Raw genomic sequence first — 21211 nt, 5'->3', positions numbered from 1 at the left:
GCTGCCGTCTGTGAGGGCGAGCAGGTTGAGTGGCTCGCTAAAGCGTTGTAGAACGACGAGCTGCTGGTGAGTGCTGAAGGTCTGGGCGCGCTGGCGCACGGTGCGCAGGGCGAGTGTGATGGCGCGCAGTTGCGCACTTTGGAGAAGCTACAGTATGCTCTACAGGCGACAAGATTGGTGATGGAAGGTCGGCAGCTCTGGAGGATGGATGGTCGGCGTGTCCTTTGAAAGGACGACCATCCGCCGAAGAAGATCGCGAACGTTCTGCAGAAAGATCCAGGACCAAAGTCACAAGACTGGTTGCAGGTGCAGTGATGGATGAATGAAGGTCTGACGGAGGCTCCTCTGCGGGGGACTGCAGTGATGACGTTAAACCAAAGAGGCGCCTCTTCACCGCTGGTGAAGGGAGACCTCTAAGGCGAAGAGGAAGGCCAGCCTTCCGACGGATGCACCCTCTGGGGGCCGTTGGATCAGCAAGCTGACTGTCAACAGTCCTCCGAAGAGGAGTCTCTGTAAGTGAACTCCCCCGAGGGAGAGAAACACTAGCAGGAGAGACCGACGTTGAACTTAAGTTTTCCCCTCGGAGGATGGTCAGGAATGGGGGGAACCAAGTCGGCAGCTACAGCTGTAGAGGTTGGAGTGGCAGAGGAGATGGATGACACCGCATGAGACACCTCTGACACAACAACGTCGACAAGAGTCAGGGGATCTATCTTTGACGGCGACGATGATTGCTTAACAGAAGCACCCATGCGGATGAACTGCAGCAGTGCTTCCTTGGAGGGTGAACCCGTGAGACCCAAGGAAGATTATATCTGAAAAAGGGAAGTTACTGACAAGGTTTCACCCGGGGGGAGAGGTGGGGCGGCTTCGCTAGGGGAAGCAACATCATCTCTCGAGACCCGCGGTTGGTCGATAATAACTTGGTTTGCGCTACTACTCGACGGTCTCTCGTAAGAGACTGACCAAGTAGGAGCTACTACTCGATGGTCTGTCGTAAGAGACCGACAGAGTAGGAGCTTCGGAGGAAGGTTCGGGGATGGAAGAGGAGGCCTTGGGTTTTCCTCCCTTCAAAGCAACCTTTGAGGAAGAAATATCCCGCTTGGGCTTCTTCTTCCACCGTAGCATAAACCTCTCCCACTAGGAGGAAGACCACTCCCTGCACTCACTACACTTGTTAACACTATCAAACCGTTGACCTCTGCAGGAAGGACAAAGGGCGTGAGGATCATTCTCGACCGCCGACATATATGTTTCATAAGGGAGGCCGGAGAGTCTAGGGTAGGTGCGCATGGTCGCACAAGTCAACTTCACACACACTAAGAGAAAAAGAGAAAACAAAATGGCGTTAATGGCTGCGAAAAGTCAGCGAGGATGAAGAGCGGTAACGTCCATTCACCATCCGAGCCGAAAACAAAAGTGAGCTCAATCACGGGTGTGTGAAGGGAGCAGTAGCAAGCTACCTTCCCTAATCCCCGCTAACTAGCGGGCGGGGTAGTTAACCCTCGTTAAAAATGAATGGCTCGTCATTTCAGCTACACCGAAAGTAACACCCCCTATTAAATAGCGTGGTTTGTATTCCAGTTATGGAACAATGTACTTTTCCTAACTACACAAACCTGAGTTCTTTACTATAAGAGATAGATAACCATGAGGCTGGAACCCTCGTTAAAAATTAATGGCTCGTCATTTCAGCTACACCGAAGTAACACCCCATATTAAATAGCGTGGTTTGTATTCCAGTTATGGAACAATGTACTTTTCCTAACTACACAAACCTGAGTTCTTTACTATAGGAGATAGATAACAATGAGGCTGGAACAAGAGTTAAAACTTATAACAAGGTGCAAACAATCGGCAGGTAATTTACCTGTTGGAGGCGGGGAAGAGACAGTCACCCCGCCCGCCAACAGCCAAATTACTTGGATTACAGCCGGGACTTAGGATTGTGGTTAGGAAAAATACAAATTGCTTAAAAAATCTGTCATTTGTTCCAACACAAATAAAGTACAAACCATCGTCCTTTATCATAGAAAATTCACCTTTAGGGGGGAGGAAGTCCTAGTTCTAACTGGCTGGAATTTTGCCCAGGAATTTGAGGCTAAGGCATGAGATTCTGAAGTCGAGGTTAATTACAGTTCGTGAATCATAAGTACGCTTGTGGGTATCACAGCCTGTGCCTGAAAGTGGTTGTGCTTGAGCTAAAATCCTGTGTGTTTCAAGCATATGATAGCGAGGTAAGCGAGTATTGTCCTCTAACGAAAGAAGTTTGTAAGATCGCTAGAATGGCGAGCAAGGCAAGCACTTAAAAGGAGAATGCATAGCAGCACTTTACTTGCCATTAGAGAAGCAAGGAAAAGAGCGTTTGGAGGAAGCATAATGTGAGCAACTTGGCAAGGAGCATCCAGGAGAGGGGCTTGTAGGAACACTTCCGGCAGGTGAGGCACGGCGAGATAAAACCTTGGCAATTTCAAAATGCATCTAGAAGAAGATTGATTATGGCGAGGGGAGACAGAGCTACCTATGTGCCTAGGTAAACATGCCAGAAAACAAGGTCAATCTGGTTAAGCCCGTCTTGGGATGTGCACACTAGCGACACTTCTGGAGATGCTTGCATCCAAAGGGCATATATCTACTAGAAAGATGAGGCAAACCTAAGGCAGAGCATCTTAAAACAGCCTGCCTAGGAGAAGTGCATCTCTAGTTGAAGAGAAGAATCCTCTGCAGGTAAAACTCCTGGATGAGGTCTTAACGAGAAGCATCTGAAAGAGAGCACTGACAAGTAAACTCCTGAAGGACTGGAGAAAAGTAGACCATCTACGAGGCATCTACAATCCACCTTTAAAGGGGACGGATGGTTAAGGTTGAGAAACAATCTTGCTAGAGTGCTCCAAAGATCAACAATACAAAGGGCAACTCCTTGAATGGTGGCGAGGGTCAAGCACTCGCCCATTGGGCTTTCAAGCTGGAAAAAGAGGAACTGAAGGGTACTCCCCTTAGAAAGCAGCCCAGAAGGACCTCCCCTCCAAGGGCAGACTGAAGACTGCAGGCCTCTGAAAGTAGAATGGAGAGACAGTAGCTGAAGGGCCTATCCCTCGAGAAGGAGCTTTCCTAAGGAAGGACACCCGGGAGATGACTCTCCCTCCGAAGCTTCCAAAGGATGAGGAGACGACTATGCAGCTTTCCTGTTGACACCAGAGATGTCTGTAGGAAGATCTAGAAGTCTCACAATAACCTGGAGATGCAGAAACAGAAGGATGCTTCCCTAGGGAAGGGTGCGTGGAAGAATACTCTCCCTCCGAAGCCTCAGAAGGAAGACTGGAGAATAAGCGGTTTTCCCATGGACACCAGAGGCATCTGTGAGAAGATCTAGAAGTTCCACAATGATTGGAGATGCAGCAACTGTCATACTGAAACAACTCAATCGAGTCTGTCAAACGGGGTGAGACCAACAACTTGACTAGATTTCAGCACTACCTATGCCCCTTTTTTAAAAACTGCAACCTTACTCAAACTAACCACCTAACCTTGCAGAATAGATATTACTATCTAGCTAGACTGAGGGCACTGTACCACCAGTCAGAGATCTCAGACAACCATAACAACCAAAACCCAAACACAGGCATACAAAAGTTAGGGTTGAGGGGAGGTAGTAACTCCTTTGCCCAATACAGAAGCAGTAGCTACGTATGGGCCCAAGGTAAAACACCTTTCATAATCAACTCTTACTTCTCTGAGGTAATGAGAGGCGTCCATAATCGGTCTAACTGACATATTCTTGCGACATGCCAGTGAAGTAACAACGGCTCTCACCTCATGAGCTTTTACTTTTAAAAGACCGAAGTTCTCTTCCTCACACAAGAGGTGAGCTTCTCTTATTGTCTCCCTCAAGAAAAATGACAATGCATTCTTTGAGAGGGGCTTTAGCGGATCTTTCACTGAGCACCATAAAGAATTGGATGCACCTCTAACATTCTTAGTACGAGATAAATAAGCCCTTAGGGCTCTAACTGGGGAGAGGAGCCTCTCCTGCTCTTGACCCACCACATTTGTGAGGTTAGGAACCTCAAACGTCCTCGGCCAGGGTTTAGATGGATTCTCGTTCTTAGCGAGGAAGTCGATCCTCAACGCACATACTGCTCTATCCTGGTTAAAGCACACCTGCTACTCAATAGCGTGAACCTCACTGACCCTTTTTACTGTGTCCAGAGCCATCAGGAAGAGGGTTTTCTTGGTAGCATCTCTAAGGGACGCTTGTGAGATGAGTTCGAATTTCTTGCTGCATAGGAACCTCAGAACCACATCCAAATTCCATGCTGGGGGTCTTAACTGAGCCTGCTTAGTTGTCTCAAAAGACTTCAAGAGATCTTGCAAATCTTTATCCTGAGTTAAGTCTATGCCTCTGTGCCTGCAGACAGCAGAAAGCATACTCCTGTACCCTTTAATAGTAGATACAGCCAATTTAGAGTCTTGTCTGAGGGACAACAAAAAATCCGCTATTTGGCTCACAGAGATAGTGGTTGAGGAAACTTTATACTGCTTACACCAAGCTCTAAAGGTTCCACTAACATGTCCAACACCTCTGTGAACCATTCTCTTGCTGGCCAGAATGGAGCTACCAGGATCATTCTTCCTGATTCGAGGACTACCAGATTGATGATCTTGAAAGTGGGGAATGCATAGGTGTCCATCCTCGTCCAGTCCATCAAGAAGGCGTCTACTGCTATTGCCTCCTCGTCTGATGGTTGACGGTCCACTCCGTGGGAAGAACTTGCCCTTTACTGCTGACCATGCCTGCTCTTAAATTCTTCTGTCCCTGCACGAATCTTGTTCTCCATCGACCACAGAAGCAGCTCTTTTCCTGTTTCGAACAGAGACAGAAAGTGAGTTCCCCCTTGCTTTCTGATGTAAGACAAAGCCGTGATATTGTCTGAATTGACCTCCACTATCCTCCCCGACACGGAGTCTTTGAAGGCCTTCAGTCCTAACAGAATGGCCATCAACTCTTTTTGTTGATGTGTCACCTGGCTTGCTCCTTTCCCCAAGAACCTGAGACCTCCTTGCTTCCCAGTGCTGCTCCCCATCCTGACTCCGAAGCATCTGAGAACAACACTAGGTCTGGGTTCTTCCTGAACAGGGAGATTCCTTCCCCTAAAATAGCTGGATCCAGCCACCTAATCAGATGACTCTTGATTTCTGCTGGAATGAGGAAGGAAAAGGAGTCCTCCTTGAATCTTCCTGTCCCACACCCTTCATAGGAAGTGTTGAAGAGGTCTGAGGTGCAGTCTTCCCAGAGAGACAAACTGTTCGAGCAAGGAGAGGGTTCCCAGCAAACTCGTCCAATCCCTTGCTGAGCACTTGTCTTTCCAGGAATTCCTGAACCTTCCCTAGGCACCTGGTCTGCCTTTCTTGGGAGGGAGAAGCCCGAAAACGAACCGAGTCCAGAACTATCCCCAAATAAAGAATTGTCTGACTCGGTTCGGTCTGGAACTTCTCCTTGTTGATGACAAGATCCAGTTCCTGAGCCATCATAAAAGTCTTGCGTAGGTCCTCCAGACATTTCTCCTTCGACCAGGATCTTATCAACCAGTCGTCCAGATATAGAGATACTCTTATCCCCTCTTGGTGAAGCCATCCTGCCACATTCGCCATTACCCTGGTGCAGATTTGAGGAGTAGCGCTGAGGCCAAAGCAAAGAGCCTTGAACTGGAAACACTTGCCCTGGATCATAAATCTTAGGAACTTCCTCGAAGTCGGATGGATGGGGATGTGAAAGTAAGCGTCCTGTAAATCCAGACACACCATCCAGTCCCATGGACGTACCGCTGCCAGCACCAACCGAGTCGTCTCCATGGTAAATTTTTTCTTTTCCACAAAGACGTTCAGACCGCTAACATCTAGAACTGGTCTCCGTCCACCCGAGTTCTTGGGTACCAGAAACAGGCGATTGTAGAAACCTGGGGAAGATAGTTCCAGAACTGGCTCTATCACTCCCTTCTCCAGCATCTGGTACACCAGATCCAGTAGAGCCTCTTGTTTCCCGACGTCCGAGTACTGCGCCACCAAGGCTAGAGGTGTATTTGAAAGCGGAGGCTTCTTCAAGAGGGGGATCTTGTATCCCTCCCTGATGACCGAGAGGGACCAGGCGTCTGCCCTCTTTTCTTCCAAGCCTGCCAAAAAAGTGACAGTCTTGCTCCTACCGGTATCTGGAGGACTTGAGCTTCATCTCCTGGAGCGGGACCTGAACGAACCCCTATTCGTTCTACCGCCCGTCTCCTGCCTTCTTCCCCTGAAGTCTGTTCTCGTCGGAGCTCTACCTCGAAAGGGCTGCTGAAGCTTCCTCTCCTCTCTCTTCAATGATGAAGGAACCGCTTGTAAAGGGTTCCTTGCAAAGCGTGACAGGTGGTCTTGTGTGGCCTTTTGCGCTAACGAACGGGTAATGTCCCTGACAAGGGACTCAGGAAAAAGGTGCTCCGAGAGAGGGGCATAGTAACTGCTCTAGAAGTGAAGGAACATAAAAGAGCCCTCTTCTTTAAAACTCCTGCAGAAAACAGGGAAGCCAACTCATTTGACCCATCGCTAAGAGCCTTGTCCATGAAGGCCATAATACTAGTAAGGTCCTCTGTATCTTCCACCCGTTCTGTTTTCCTGGTCAGCGTACCCAGAGACCAGTCCAAAAAACTGAAGACTTCGAAGGCTCGGAAAATTCCCTTGACAAGGTGGTCAAGCTCAGACATAGACCACATTACCTTCGCCGAGTTCAGGGCATGTCTTTTGGAAGAGTCAACAATGCCAGAGTAGTCCCCCTGGGAGGAGGCAGGCACTCCCAGGCCCAGAGTTTCTCCAGTCTCGTACCTCATGCCTGCCTTAGACGCAAGTCTAGCAGGTGGAAACGAGAAGGTGGTCTTGACCGCTTGCCTACGCTCCTTCAGCCAGTCATCCACTCTAGCGAGAGCCTTCCAAGCCGAGATGGACAGCTTCATTTTGATAAAAGCCGACTGCTTTTTGGCCTTCTTCCTGCTAAACTGCGACTGAGGAGAACGAGGAGCAGCAGGTTGAAACTCCTCCCCATAAAGCTCAAGGAGGGAACGAGAGAGAACCTTATAACCTGCAGCCGCGTCAGATGGCTTATCCTTATCCTCTGAGATATCCTCTAGATCTTGCCCTACTTCCAACTCAGTCTCTCTTTGGGCTGCAGGAACTAAGTCTAAGGTTGCTTTAACAAGCCGATCAGTTTCGAATTGCTCGTCTGCGTCCGAGAAAAGAAAATCGTCGGATGCGTCCTGTTGGCGAGGGCTGAATGCGTCCTGGTACCGAGGAACGCACACGTCCTGGCGCCGCGCGCCGGCGGTGTCCTGGAGCCGAGCGCTGGAGGCGTCCTGTCGCACGATAGAAACATCCTTAAGGCGGGAGGAGGATGCGTCCTGGCGCCGAGAGCTGGAAGCGTCCTTGCGACGAAAACTGCATGCGTCCTGGCGTTGTCAAGCGGAAGCGTCCTGGCGTCGAGAGCGAGATTCTACCACCCGAGAATCGTAAGCGTCCTGGTAGCGTGTCAAGAAAGCAGAAGCGCGGTACCGCACGCTTGACGAATCACGCCGCAGTTCCCTGGGAGAGGAGTGACACTTTGTCCTTCTTAGAGGCTGATTTCTTCATCGGTAAGGTGTCGTCCTTACGCCTGCTCGACTGGGAGGAAGGGCGGCTAAAAGCTTGCACCAGACAAGACAGCTGCTTCTGCATAGCTTGCACCAGACAAGACAGCTGCTTCTGCATAACTTTCATAAAAGACTTCGCGACTGCTGCTGGATCCTGCATTTCCGAAGGCGATGGCTGCCGAGAAGCGCTGGTTGTTGGAGAAGGGTCTCTCGACGGTCTCTCGTCACTTAAAAGAGGAGGAGAATCTTCCTTCCTTCCATCTCTAGGCTTTGACCTCTTCGTTGGAACGGCGTCCCAGTCATCCTCGGAAGGAAAAGGTTCCGGGCTACTCGATAAGGGAGAGCGAGAACGGGTCTGGTCAGCTGTTTCCACCTCCTCTTGGTTGGTCTCGAAGCTTCATACTGCAATTTGTGTCTAGGCGAGGGGCTCGGGGAAGACACCATCACTTCCGACACGCCTTTTCTGCGGCGGTCATGAGCAGCCTGGGAAAACTCAACAGGACTGCCTGAGGCGACAGCTGACCGAGGATGCGTACCTCTCACTCCCTTGCGGTCGTCGACGTACCTTCTCCCTTGGTCCTGGGAGCTTGGTAGAGGTCTCGACCTAGGGAAGTGACAGGTTCGATCGGTCGCCATCTCCACTGCACTTTCACAAGCACTAATTACACCCTCACTCTTACCTTTAAAGGCTGAAAGCTGGTCTTGAATAGCCTTCAACTCAACTGCCATCCTGGCGTACTAAGGGTCATCCGTAGATACAGTTCCTGTAGAAGGGGCAGGAGTTACTACCTCAGGAGAAGGTTCAACTTCTACAGAGGAAATAATTAAGGGATCAAAAGAAATATCTAAACTAAGCTCACTAGCAGATTTAGATTTAGATCTCGAAGCCCTCCTGGCTTTATCTAACTCTAACTTACGCACATAGCGTTTCATACTTAACCATTCCTTCTCGCTCAAATCCTCACATTCCTTGCACCTATTATCAAGCGCACAATCAAAACCCCTGCAACCCAAACAAACAGTGTGAGGGTCTACCGAAACTTTCGGTAACCTCACCTTGCATACCTCATTTACACAAACACGAAAATGAAGTTTATCAGTCATCGTAAACAAACAAATAGTTAAAGAACAATAACAAATATGATTGCCAAAACCCCAAATCAGTGTACGTCACCAAAAAAGAAGTCCAGTACAGCGACACAGGGAAAAGCGAACGAAAAACTCCAATGGCGGACCAACGATGTTGTCAGTCCAACCGACAGAGTTGATCTGAGGAACAGAAAATGGGAATGATTCCAGGTACCACCCTGTAAGGGTTGTTAACCACCTAACCGCACAACCACCACACGGCGGTTGCCACAAGTTTTGAAAAATTCTGCCGGACGTCAGAGACTATAGCTATATATATATAACTGCCAGGTAAGTTCTATTCATAAAATCATATTTTGTAATACCAATACACATATCGCCCTCATGGTCCCACAAACATAAAAGTCATGAAATAATGCCATCCATATCACATGAACTCTCTCTTTCTCTCTCTTCAAACAAACAGATATGATTCTATACAAAATAATACTAAAGTACATAGAATATTACTGTTTTAAAATGTATTAAAGTGATATCTCTGGAAACTTCAAAGGAAAAAAAAAAAGGCTTGATAGCAACCCTTTTGCATAATTTGTCTATTGCTCATTTGTCTCCTCTCAGGTGATTTCATACAATTCACTTCATTGGGAAATATGAAAGTACAGTAATCCCTACCATTTTTAGCTGCTAATGTATAATATATGCAGTTCAACACCATCTTGATAATATTATTCAATATATGGATAATGTTAATCACCATCTGAGATAATGTTAGCCAACATCTGAATAACATAACAGTACAGTACAGAGCTTTGCCTACTAATTCTATGCTTCTGACATCGCCTTAAACAAAGTTTGTTGTGTGGCCGGAGCCTAAGGTTTTTCATAAGATTTACAGTGATGTATTATTGTAAGTCCCTTCAAGGAAAGTGGAAGGTCGTAAGGGTACAAAGCCTCCAAGCAACTAGGGAGGGGTACCTGGCATGCCAGATTAGGTTAGATGGGTGTGGTTAGGTTCAGTATTGACATCGCTACCTCATTGGAAGAGGGTCGTAACTCCAAATTTGCTAGTTTTGAGTTATATGGTGTACAAGATTGCCGAATTGATTCTGCATCTTTTGGTAAAAGTCGTAAATCTAGGTGAATTAGCGGCTGAGAGATGGCACTAAGAAGATTGTGAAACATGATCAAATTCATAGGACTTAGCAACTTTCAAATGCGTCTCCTGAAAAATCAGGAATTTGGAGTTTCGACCCTCTTGCAATGAGGTAGCGACATGCGGATTTTTTTTCTACATTCAATAACCCTAGTTTCCATTCACACAGAAGCTAAGAATTTTTCCAACTGACTTAGGGCTATGAGTACAAGCCATCGGTACTTGGCGTAATAAACTAGCTTTTGGGTTTTCCAATCAAAAAAAAAATTTTTTTTCCCATTGAAATCCTCACAAACTGTGGAGCCTTTGTATATCAATGGCCAGTTCCTCCAATGAGCATAAAATATGGACACCAACTAAAATAAACTTCCCCCAACCTAAAAGCCGTGTCGTTACCTACTTACCTAACAGGGGGCTAACAGACCCCGCAACCCCCTTACTATGTTGTATTCTTAGTCAACCATCATCATACATACAGGTGGCCACTATCCTACATACACCCCCAAACTGTTTTATTTAGGGTGTGGGAACAAAAAAGCAAGTGGTTCGTCGCGACAACAATGATCAAAAGGTGCAAAAAAGCAAGATAAGCAGGAAAAATATATGATCCACTGTATGTATCTGGAGATATGTTATTTTTATTAATAAAATAAATTTTTGAATATACTTACCCGATAATCATGTAGCTGTCAACTCCGTTGCCCGACAGAATTCTATGGAGGGATACGCCAGCTATCACAATACTAGAAGGGGGTGTACTTACCAGCGCCACCTGTGGCCAGGTACTCAATCATTTGTTGTTGACACCTCCTCAATTATTCCTCGGTCCACTGGTTCTCTCTGGGGAGGAAAGGGAGGGTCGATTAAATCATGATTATCGGGTAAGTATATTCAAAAATTTATTTTATTAATAAAAATAACATTTTTCAATATTAAACTTACCCGATAATCATGTAGCTGATTCACACCCAGGGAGGTGGGTGAAAACCAGTGTACATGATTAAAGGATAGCTAAGTATCCCATATTTCATATAACAGTTATCTCAAATAACAATGAAATAATAAGTACCTGGTAAGGAAGTCGAATAGAACCGTTACTCTGCCTTTTATTTAAAGTTCGTCTTCCTTACTGAGCGCAGCGTTCCTCTTGGAGGCTGAATCAACCCAAAGGTGCTAAAGTACAAGGGGTTGCAACCCTACTAAAGGACCTCTACCAAACCTTTAACCCAGGCGCTTCTCAAGAATGAACAGACCACCCGCCAAATCCAAGGATGCGGAAGGCTTCTTAGCCTACCGTAACAACCATAAAAACAACAATAAAAGTATTCAAGAGAAAGGTTAAAAAGGTTATGGGATTAAGGGAATGTAGTGGCTGAGCCCTCACCTACTACTGCACTCGCTGCTACGAATGGTCCCAGGGTGTAGCAGTTCTCGTAAAGAGACTGGACATCTTTCAGATAAAATGATGCAAACACTGACTTGCTCCTCCAATAGGTTGCATCCATAATGCTCTGCAGAGAACGGTTTTTATTAAAGGCCAACGAAGTAGCTACAGCTCTTACTTCGTGGGTCCTTACCTTCAGCAATGCAAGGTCTTCCTCCTTTAAGTGAGAATGTGCTTCTCTGATCAGAAGCCTTATATAGTACGAAAGCCCATTCTTGGACATGGGTCTCGAGGGTTTCTTGATGGCACACCATAAGGCTTCTGACTGTCCTCGAATAGGTTTAGACCTCTTCAGATAATATTTGAGAGCTCTGACAGGGCAAAGAACTCTCTCTAGTTCGTTACCTACCATGTTGGAGAGGCTAGGTATTTCGAACGATCTAGGCCAAGGACGTGAAGGAAGCTCGTTCTTTGCTAGGAATCCAAGCTGAAAAGAACATGTAGCTGATTCGGTTGTGAAACCAATGTTCTTGCTGAAGGCATGAACCTCACTGACTCTCTTAGCTGTTGCAAGGCAAACGAGAAAAGCAGTCTTGAGGGTAAGATCCTTGAAGGAAGCTGACTGGAGAGGTTCGAACCTAGATGTCATAAGGAACCTTAAGACTACGTCTAGATTCCAGCCTGGAGTGGAAAGACGACGTTCTTTAGACGTCTCAAAAGACTTGAGAATGTCTTGAAGGTCCTTGTTGGAAGACAGGTCCAAACCCCTGTGGCGGAGAACTGAGGCCAACATGCTCCTATACCCTTTAATCGTAGGTGTTGAAAGGGATCTCTCATTCCTAAGATGAAGAAGGAAGTCAGCTATTTGGATCACAGAGGTATTGGTAGAGGATATTGAATTGGCTCTACACCAGCTTCGGAAGACCTCCCACTTAGACTGGTAGACTCTACGAGTGGAAATTCTTCTAGCTCTGGCAATCGCACTGGCTGCCTCCTTCGAAAAGCCTCTAGCTCTTGCGAATCTTTCGACAGTCTGAAGGCAGTCAGTCGAAGAGCGTGGAGGTTTGGGTGCAACCTGTCTACGTGTGGTTGACGTAGAAGGTCCACTCTTAGAGGTAGAGTCCTGGGGAAGTCGACTAGCCATTGAAGTACCTCTGTGTACCATTCTCTTGCAGGCCAAAGGGGAGCAACCAGCGTCAGCCGTGTCCCTTCGTGCGAGACGAATTTCTGCAGAACTTTGTTTATAATCTTGAACGGAGGGAATGCGTACAGGTCGAGATGGGACCAGTTCAGAAGAAAAGCATCCACATGAACCGCTGCAGGGTCTGGAACAGGGGAACAATAAAGCGGAAGTCTCTTGGTGATGGAGGTGGCAAACAGATCTATGGTAGGTTGACCCCACAAGGTCCAAAGTCTGTTGCACACACTCTTGTGGAGGGTCCATTCCGTGGGAATGACCTGATTCCTTCTGCTGAGGCGATCCGCTGAAACATTCATATCGCCCTGGATGAACCTCGTGACCAGTGTGAGGTTTAGACCTCTTGACCAAATGAGGAGGTCCCTTGCGATCTCGTAAAGGCTCCTCGAATGGGTCCCTCCTTGCTTGGAGATGTAAGCCAAGGCTGTGGTGTTGTCTGAATTCACCTCCACCACTTTGCCTAGCAGGAGGGACTTGAAGTTCAACAGGGCAAGATGAACTGCTAACAGTTCCTTGCAGTTGATGTGGAGTAATCCTTGTTCCTTGTTCCATACTCCTGAGCATTCCCGTCCGTCCAAGGTCGCACCCCAGCCCGAGTCCGATGCATCCGAGAAGAGATGAAGATGGGGGGTCTGGATGGCCAATGATAGACCCTCCTTGAGAAGGAGATTGTGCTTCCACCACCGGAGAGTGGTCTTCATCTCTTGGTTGATAGGGATAGAGACTGCTTCTAGAGTCGAGCCCTTGTCCCAATGAGCCGCAAGATGGAATTGAAGAGGGCGAAGGTGGAGTCTCCCTAGCTCGACAAACAGGGCCAGTGATGAGAGGGTCCCTGTGAGACTCATCCACTGTCTCACTGAGCAATTGCTCCTCTTCAGCATGCTCATGATGCACTCTAGGGCTTGGTTTATCCTGGGGGCCGATGGAAAAGCCCGAAAATCCCGACTCTGAATCTCCATTCCCAGGTACACAATGGATTGGGAGGGAATGAGTTGAGATTTCTCTATATTGACTAATAGACCTAGGTCTCTGATTAGATCTAAAGTCCAAGAGAGGTTCTCCAGACAACGACGACTCGTGGAGGCTCTCAACAGCCAGTCGTCTAGGTAGAGGGAGGCTCTGATGTTCGATAAGTGCAGGAATTTCGCTACATTCCTCATCAGATGAGTAAAGACCATAGGAGCTGTGCTTAGGCCAAAACACAGGGCTTGGAACTGATAGACAACCTTTCCGAAAACGAATCTCAGGAAAGGTTGGGAGTCTGGATGAATGGGAACGTGAAAGTATGCATCTTTCAAGTCCAACGAGACCATCCAGTCCTCCTGTCTGACCGCTGCTAAGACCGACTTGGTCGTCTCCATTGTGAACGTCTGCTTGGTGACATACTCGTTGAGAGAGCTGACGTCCAGCACCGGTCTCCAACCTCCTGTCTTCTTGGCCACAAGAAAGAGACGGTTGTAGAAGCCCGGGGATTGATGGTCCCGGACTATAACCACTGCCTTCTTCTGCACAAGTAGCGACACCTCCTGTTGCAATGCTAGCCTCTTGTCCTCTTCTTTGTAGTTGGGAGAGAGGTCGATGGGCGATGTGGTCAGAGGCGGTTTGAGGCAGAATGGAATCCTGTAACCGTACCTCAGCCAACTGACAGACTGTGCGTCTGCACCTCTCTTCTCCCAGGCTCGCCAGAAGATCTTGAGTCTGGCTCCTACTGTTGTCTGGAGAATCTGAGAGTCAGTTCTTTCCCTTAGATGTCCTGGGTCCTTTCCTAGACTTGCCCCTGTGAGAGTCTGGACGGGAGCTTCCTCGGCTGGGGGCTCTACCACGAAAGGGCGGTATGAACCTCGTAGCCGGGGTATCAGCCACTGGGGAGCGATAAGTCTTGGGGACAGATGTGGTAACCTTAGACTTACGAGCCGATGAGGCTACAAGATCGTGCGTGTCCTTCTGTATCAGGGCAGCCGACAAGTCCTTAACTAGCTCCTCGGGAAAGAGGAACTTTGAGAGTGGAGCAAAAAGGAGTTGTGACCGTTGGCACGGTGTAATGCTGGCGGAGAGGAAGGTACATAGTTGTTCCCTTTTCTTCAATACCCCTGATACAAATAACGACGCTAGCTCACCCGATCCATCTCTGATGGCCTTATCCATGCAGGACATAATAAGCATGGCAGAATCTTTGTCCGCAGGAGAGGTTTTCTTGCTGAGGGCTCCCAGGCACCAGTCGAGAAAGTTGAACATTTCGAAAGCTCTGAACAACCCTTTCAGAAGATGATCCAGGTCTGAGAAGGTCCAACAAACCTTCGAGCGTCTCATCGCAGTCCTCCTAGGCGAGTCCACCAGACTTGAGAAGTCAGCCTGGGCAGAGGCAGGTACTCCCAAGCCTGGTGCTTCCCCTGTTGCATACCAAACGCAACCTTTCGAAGCGAGCTTCGTTGGAGGGAACATGAAGGAAGTCTTGCCAAGGTGTTGTTTAGACTGAAGCCACTCCCCTAAGATCCTTAAAGCCCTCTTGGAGGATCTAGCTAGGACAAGCTTAGTATAGTTGGACTTAGCTTGTTGTACGCCCAGCGAAAACTCAGATGGAGGAGAGCGGGGAATAGCAGAGACGAAGTGGTCTGGGTAAATCTCCCTGAGTAGAGCCAAGACCTTTCGAAAATCAATAGACAATGGAGAAAGCTTAGACTCCTCCACGTCTGATGAGGGATCAAGGTCTGCCTCCTCATCATCCGACACTTCATCAGCAGAGGGTAGCGAAGCGATAGGACCAGAATGCTGAACCGCAGAGTCAGAACGGGTAGGAACAATAACAGAGGTTTCCTCATCTTGAGGGAAAACCTGAGGCTCAGACTGCATAGGCTGAACAACAGACGAAGCAGAAGGCAGGCGCATGGGTGAAGGAGGTTGACTCCTAGCAAGAGTTGAACCCAAGGATTGCACAAGCTGAGCGGAGGACGGAGGCGGAGTAGTCCGTTCCTGTTCCTGTGAGATGAGAGGAGCATGAAGAGGTTGAGGCTGCGCAGAACAAGGTAAAGTTCTCGCAAGCTGAGGCTCCTGAGGCGCAAGTCCAGGGTGTAGAGGAGCTTGCCTAGAGGAGGGTTGAGCTCGCTGCAGCGATGGTTGAGCAGACAGACTCACGGAGGGGAGAGGTTGTTGTACCCCAACCGAGAGTTGCACCACTGGTGGAGCAGCAAGGGGAGGAGGAGGAAGAGTGGAATAACTCTCCTGATCCCAAAGCAAGGGTTGCCTTAAAGAAGGCTGAGGCTGAACAACACTGGGAACAGCAAACTCCGAAAGTGGCTCAACATCGTACGCCTGGCAGATGGTGCTGCGACCAGGCGGAGCAGGTGCAGGCTGGGCGAGCACAGGCGGAGCGAGAACAGGTGGAGGGAGTGTAGGCGGAGGAGGAGGTGCAACACTCTCAGCCCGACACTCACGCATCAAGTCCGAAAGCTGAGCTTCCATGGACTGAAGCAGGGTCCACTTGGGGTCGGCAGAAACGATAACAGACTGAGGTAAAGTCACAGTCGGGGTCTGTATAGGCAGAACCTTACTCCTCTTGGGCGGAGTACAGTCGACCGATGACTGAGGCGAGTCGGAGCTGAGCCAATGACTACAACCTGGCTGAGCACTCGCTGACTGAACTCTACGTTTAAGCGGTCTCGAGACCTGAGACCAACGTTTCTTCCCTGCATGAAGATCAGCGGACGAGAAGACGGGCTCAATCGTCTGCAGGTGGGAGTGACGGTCTAAGGAAGACACGCCCGCAACCACCGAGGATAATTCTGTGCGCCTAACAAGGCCTGTCGAACCCTTAAGCCCTTCGACATTGCTTCTCCCCTGGGCATGGGAGCTTGCAAGAGGTCCCGGACTGGGAGGACGACTGGCTCGCACAGAAAAATCCTCACGCACCACACTGGCACCACTAGCACTTGGCACTGCACAGACACTAGCACTCGTCACAGCACTGGCACTATTTCCACCCACTGCACTCTTGACCTTCAGTTCTTTAACCTCGGCCATCAGAGACTTATGGTCACTTACCACTGATTCTACTTTATCTCCTAAAGCCTGAATAGCACGCAAAACAGTTGACATATCAGGCGGAGGGCACACAGTAGGTTCGGGGGTAGCCACTACAGGGGTAGGAAAAGGTAGGGGATCATGAGGTGAGGAAAACATAGAAGAGTGAGAAGAACTTCTCCTAACTCTACCTCTCTCTAACTTAGATGAATATTTTAAAAGACGGACAAAATCCAATTCCGAAAGTCCGGCGCACTCCTCACATCGATTTTCTAATAGACAGGGCCTGTCCCTACAGTCAGAACAAGCGGTGTGAGGATCTACCGAGGCCTTCGGAATACGCCTATTGCAAGACCTACATCGTCTATGGGAGGGAGCTTGCGAAACGTCAGACATCTTGTTTCAAAGAGTTAGTCAAAGGGTGATCCAAAAACAAGCAAAAATTCATTAACCGTTAATCAGTATTTATATAAAAGCTATCTAGCTAATATAAAAAGGATTCCAGTATGCGACAGCCGTTAATCTAAGAGAATACTTCACCAAATATCCATGAATAAACTCGAAGACCATAAGCGTATCCCAGAACGTCTAGCCGGAAGCACGACAGAGGAATAATTGAGGAGGTGTCAACAACAAATGATTGAGTACCTGGCCACAGGTGGCGCTGGTAAGTACACCCCCTTCTAGTATTGTGATAGCTGGCGTATCCCTCCATAGAATTCTGTCGGGCAACGGAGTTGACAGCTACATGATTATCGGGTAAGTTTAATATTGAAAAAAATTACATTATACAGTAGTACAATAATGGTAAGTGCCTTGCATGGCTAGCCTAGACTTATAAACATTGGTAATTGCAAAGTTCAGAGACATGATTATGTTATCTAATACGGTATTAAGCTTTTCAAAATCTTCTCGAGACATGAAAATTATAAAAGGCACGGTTTTATGTCAAAATGACCACCAGAAGTTGAACTAATGTCTTCAGATGTGTACAGTTCATTCACAGTTTTCTCCCATTAATTCTTTAGCTTAGCCAAACAAGCACAAGGAGTGAATGTAGTAAGGTTAGGTGGTGTTCTTGTATCTTATTTCCGGAGCTTTTGAAGAATAGCGGTCCCATACGAAACCCGGACCTTTATTCTTCAAAAGGATAAAACTGGTTGACAACCTAACCTATTTGATTCCTTTTGTTTTAAAATTTCTAAACACTATATATTTGTGCAATTAATTTCAACAAATTCAATTTTATATACAATAAACGGGGTGTAAGTATGATAGTGGCCACCTGTATGTATTACTATGTCTAACTTAGAATACGGTAGTGAACGGGGAGTACGCCCCGTTAAGTAAGTAGGTAAGGACACGGCTTTCAGGTTAGGTTAGGAGGAAAGTTTAGGTTAGATGATGTTTATTTTCAATCATGTGAGGAACTGGCCGCTGACATACAAAAGCTCCCAAAAAACTGTTGCTTTTAATTCTCCGTACTTTTATATTTGATATAAATATTTTATGTTTATGTATTTTTTTAACTAGTTTCATTTTCCTCGTTATATTCGCCGGGTCCCGAATGGGACCTTTAATATTCAAAAGGCCCAAACTGGGGACCCTATTCTTCAAAAGGTCCAAACTGGGACCCCCTATTCTTCAAAAGGGTTAAGTGGGACCGCTATTCTTCAAAAGCTCCTTATTTTCTTTGTAAAATGCATAAAATGTGGTATTTTTTCAGACTATTCCAACAAACTAAAAAGGATTCTTGTTCCCTACCCTGATACCTATCAAGTAGGTTGGACCTCATGGAACAGGGGATTTACGGGTGTCCCTGGCAATTAATCTTGTCAAAGGAGTCCCCAACTACTGTAAAGCTTGGTAACAGATTTATTTTAGATGTCAAGTTGAATTCTGATGTCAAAATGCAATCAAATTCTAATGTAATGGCTGACAGTATATGGATTAAGGTTAGCAGAGATCACTATCCTCTAACACACAAGACAAAATGAAAAGACAGCTTTAGTACATATTTTCCAGTGAAAAAAAGACGAAATAAATAATACGGATTCGTACTTCACTAACCCAAAAGATTGTTAATTGATTCCATATGTCCACATATTCAATAGAATTTTAATGAATACCAAAATTGGTTAGTAAAATTACCACAAAATACGCCCCTATCCTCGAACAATGTAGTCTAGCCTAAGCTTGACATTGTATAGAAAACAAATATAAATGCGTCGTAGTTTCAAGATAATAATTCAAGATGAATTGCTTTTCTATAATACCTAATAAAATAGAAATATATAAGTAATGCTTACTGTTCATGGACGAACAATCACAATTCGTTGCCTGACATCTTTTTTCTTCCTTTCCTAAGTCGTCTGACTGAATATCGGCTGAAACCCGATTGAAGTAAAGTTGTGTGCTAAATCCATATTACAATAACGATATTTCGTCCTTTATTTCTGTTATTTGTTAAAATTACTTGATCTTTTCATAATAAAATGAAGCTCGTAGTTATTTGGATTTTATTTTTTCATGTTGCCTTGAGTCATTGTGTAGTTTTATATTCATTTTTATTAAATCATTAATAGTAAGGAAGCCAACAAGATAAGTTCAAAGTAAAGCATATTGACGATTGGACGAAACCCAATAATAATAATAATCTTCTTCTATATTTGTGTACAGTATCCATAGGACAGACTCTAAATAAGACTTTTATTGTACTTACTATCTCGATATTGAGTTCACTTAAAATATTCGATAGAAATAAAAACTTTTGAAATTATGTACTTCTTAAAGTTGTTCTCAGCTTGGTAAATTATTCCGAAAACATTATAAAAGTCAGCTCCGTCTTGTCAGATGGCCCTCATTCGATTCATCATTATATGCTAGCTAATTATGTTCTCTAGATTTCTTTAATAGCTTTCTTTAGGCATAAATATTCTAGTTCAGTAGCACTTGATAACTACGAATTGTACCGAGACAGTTTGATTTCCCATCGTGATAAGTCCTACATTAAACTATCTATAAGTTACCAGTCTCTTAGTCGTAGATTGGCCCATAAGCAATTTTATTGGATTTTTAAAGATGGATATAGTAACGAATAAAAGAGCTTGAACAATGGACCAGCGGATATTACGCTAAAGTTCGCCCATACTGTTCTCAAAATGTAGATTCGACTGCTGAAAGGGGCGAAAAGCACACTCAAGAACACTTATCTCCCAATTCACTCGTCCCCATATTCTTATCTAACTCGTGATTAAGCTAACCAAATAGCCCAAAGATACAATAATTTGCATCTTCCTCGATTTTTCTTTAATTTAATTTTTCAAATCCACTCAGTAGTCTTTTTCTGTATGTAGGCTAGATACGTTTTTATCGTGAAATTTCAATTTTATTGTTTATTCTTTACTTGCCTGTTTCCATTTCTGTACTGAGCAGCTTTCCCTATGGGAGCACTTGGTCTTGTAATATTCTATTCTTCTTTTCCAGCCTAGCTTATGATAATGATTACAATGATGATAACGACGAATGTAGGAATTAATTACTTGAAAAAAATACGAACCGTTTAAAGTCTCTGTGACAACGATGGCCAAACTAATGGCTGATTACGTGAATTGGACATTTTGCTTAACCGTGACCTTGACATTCCACAATTTAACAATTTCCATCTTTTTACATAAAAGTTAATCCCCCACAAGTTTCGTTATTCTACGGAAGGTGTTCACGAACAAACACACAAACTGGGGATAAAACATAACCAGGTAATTACCAATTCACCACTCCGTTTTAACAGTGATGAAAAGGAATTTTAAATCTTCAATTGTAACGCCATTGTTTATCGTTCATTTCCAATCTTCAGGGAAAACAACTATTTGCCAATTAAAATATTATTTTATAACAATATATATGATTTCCTTATATCTACGTAACAGCCATTATACATCATTGAAAAAATGTAAGAGTTACTACTGATCAGTTTCTTGTGATAATTTTGAATTCACTAACAATCTATTCAAATTAATCATAATAAGAATTGAAAGTTCATTAAAGATTTAAATTACAATTCACATCGAAACTAGTTTGTCATATAACTGGTAACTGGTTACAGAGTACTCCAAATAAAAATAAAATGTGCTTGACTCTGATCAAACTGAATATTTACAATATATTTAAAGGAAAAATCATGAATTACATGTTTGTCCTGACTAAAAACTTAATATATTATATTTCACTACAAACGAGTTAAGAGAAATCATAAAGAAATCACCGAGGTATAATTCAAAGGCTGACTACAGTAATTACTTGTAGGGGAAATCAGATAATGCAGTTATTATTATTATTATTATTATTATTATTATTATTATTATTATTAAATGCTAAGCTACAACCCTAGTTGGAAAAGCAGGATGCTATAAGCCCAGGGGCCCCAACAGGGAAAATAGCCCAGTGAGGAAAGGAAATAAGGGAAAAAAATAAAATATTTTAGGAATAGTAACAATATTCAAATAAATATTTCCTATTTAAACAATAAAAACTTTAAGAGAACAAGAGGAAGATGAACTAGATAGAAAAGTGTGCCCAAGTGTACCCTCAAGCAAGAGAACTCCAACCCAAGGCAGTGTAAGACCATGGTACAGAAGCTATGGCACTACCCAAGACTAGAGAACAATGGTTTGATTTTGGAGTGTCCTTCTCCTAGAAGAGCTGCTTACCATAGC

The 21211-nt window shown here is 45.4% G+C and overlaps 1 protein-coding gene across 1 annotated transcript in view; it reads right to left on the bottom strand.

Moving 5' to 3' along the window:
- The window catches only part of Uvrag (UV-resistance associated gene), a 56982-nt gene extending 38043 nt beyond the window's left edge, over positions 1–18939 (bottom strand). The window contains exon 1 of the mRNA XM_068355168.1: positions 18806–18939. The gene's annotated coding sequence lies outside the window, so the exon portion shown is untranslated. The remainder of the gene's footprint in view (positions 1–18805) is intronic.
- Between the last annotated feature and the right edge of the window lie 2272 nt (positions 18940–21211).

The sequence above is a fragment of the Palaemon carinicauda genome, chromosome 31 (genome assembly GCF_036898095.1).
Source record: "Palaemon carinicauda isolate YSFRI2023 chromosome 31, ASM3689809v2, whole genome shotgun sequence".
NCBI lineage: Eukaryota > Metazoa > Arthropoda > Malacostraca > Decapoda > Palaemonidae > Palaemon > Palaemon carinicauda.
Note: the sequence above shows the minus strand (reverse complement) of the source record. Positions and strands in the feature narration are given on the sequence as shown.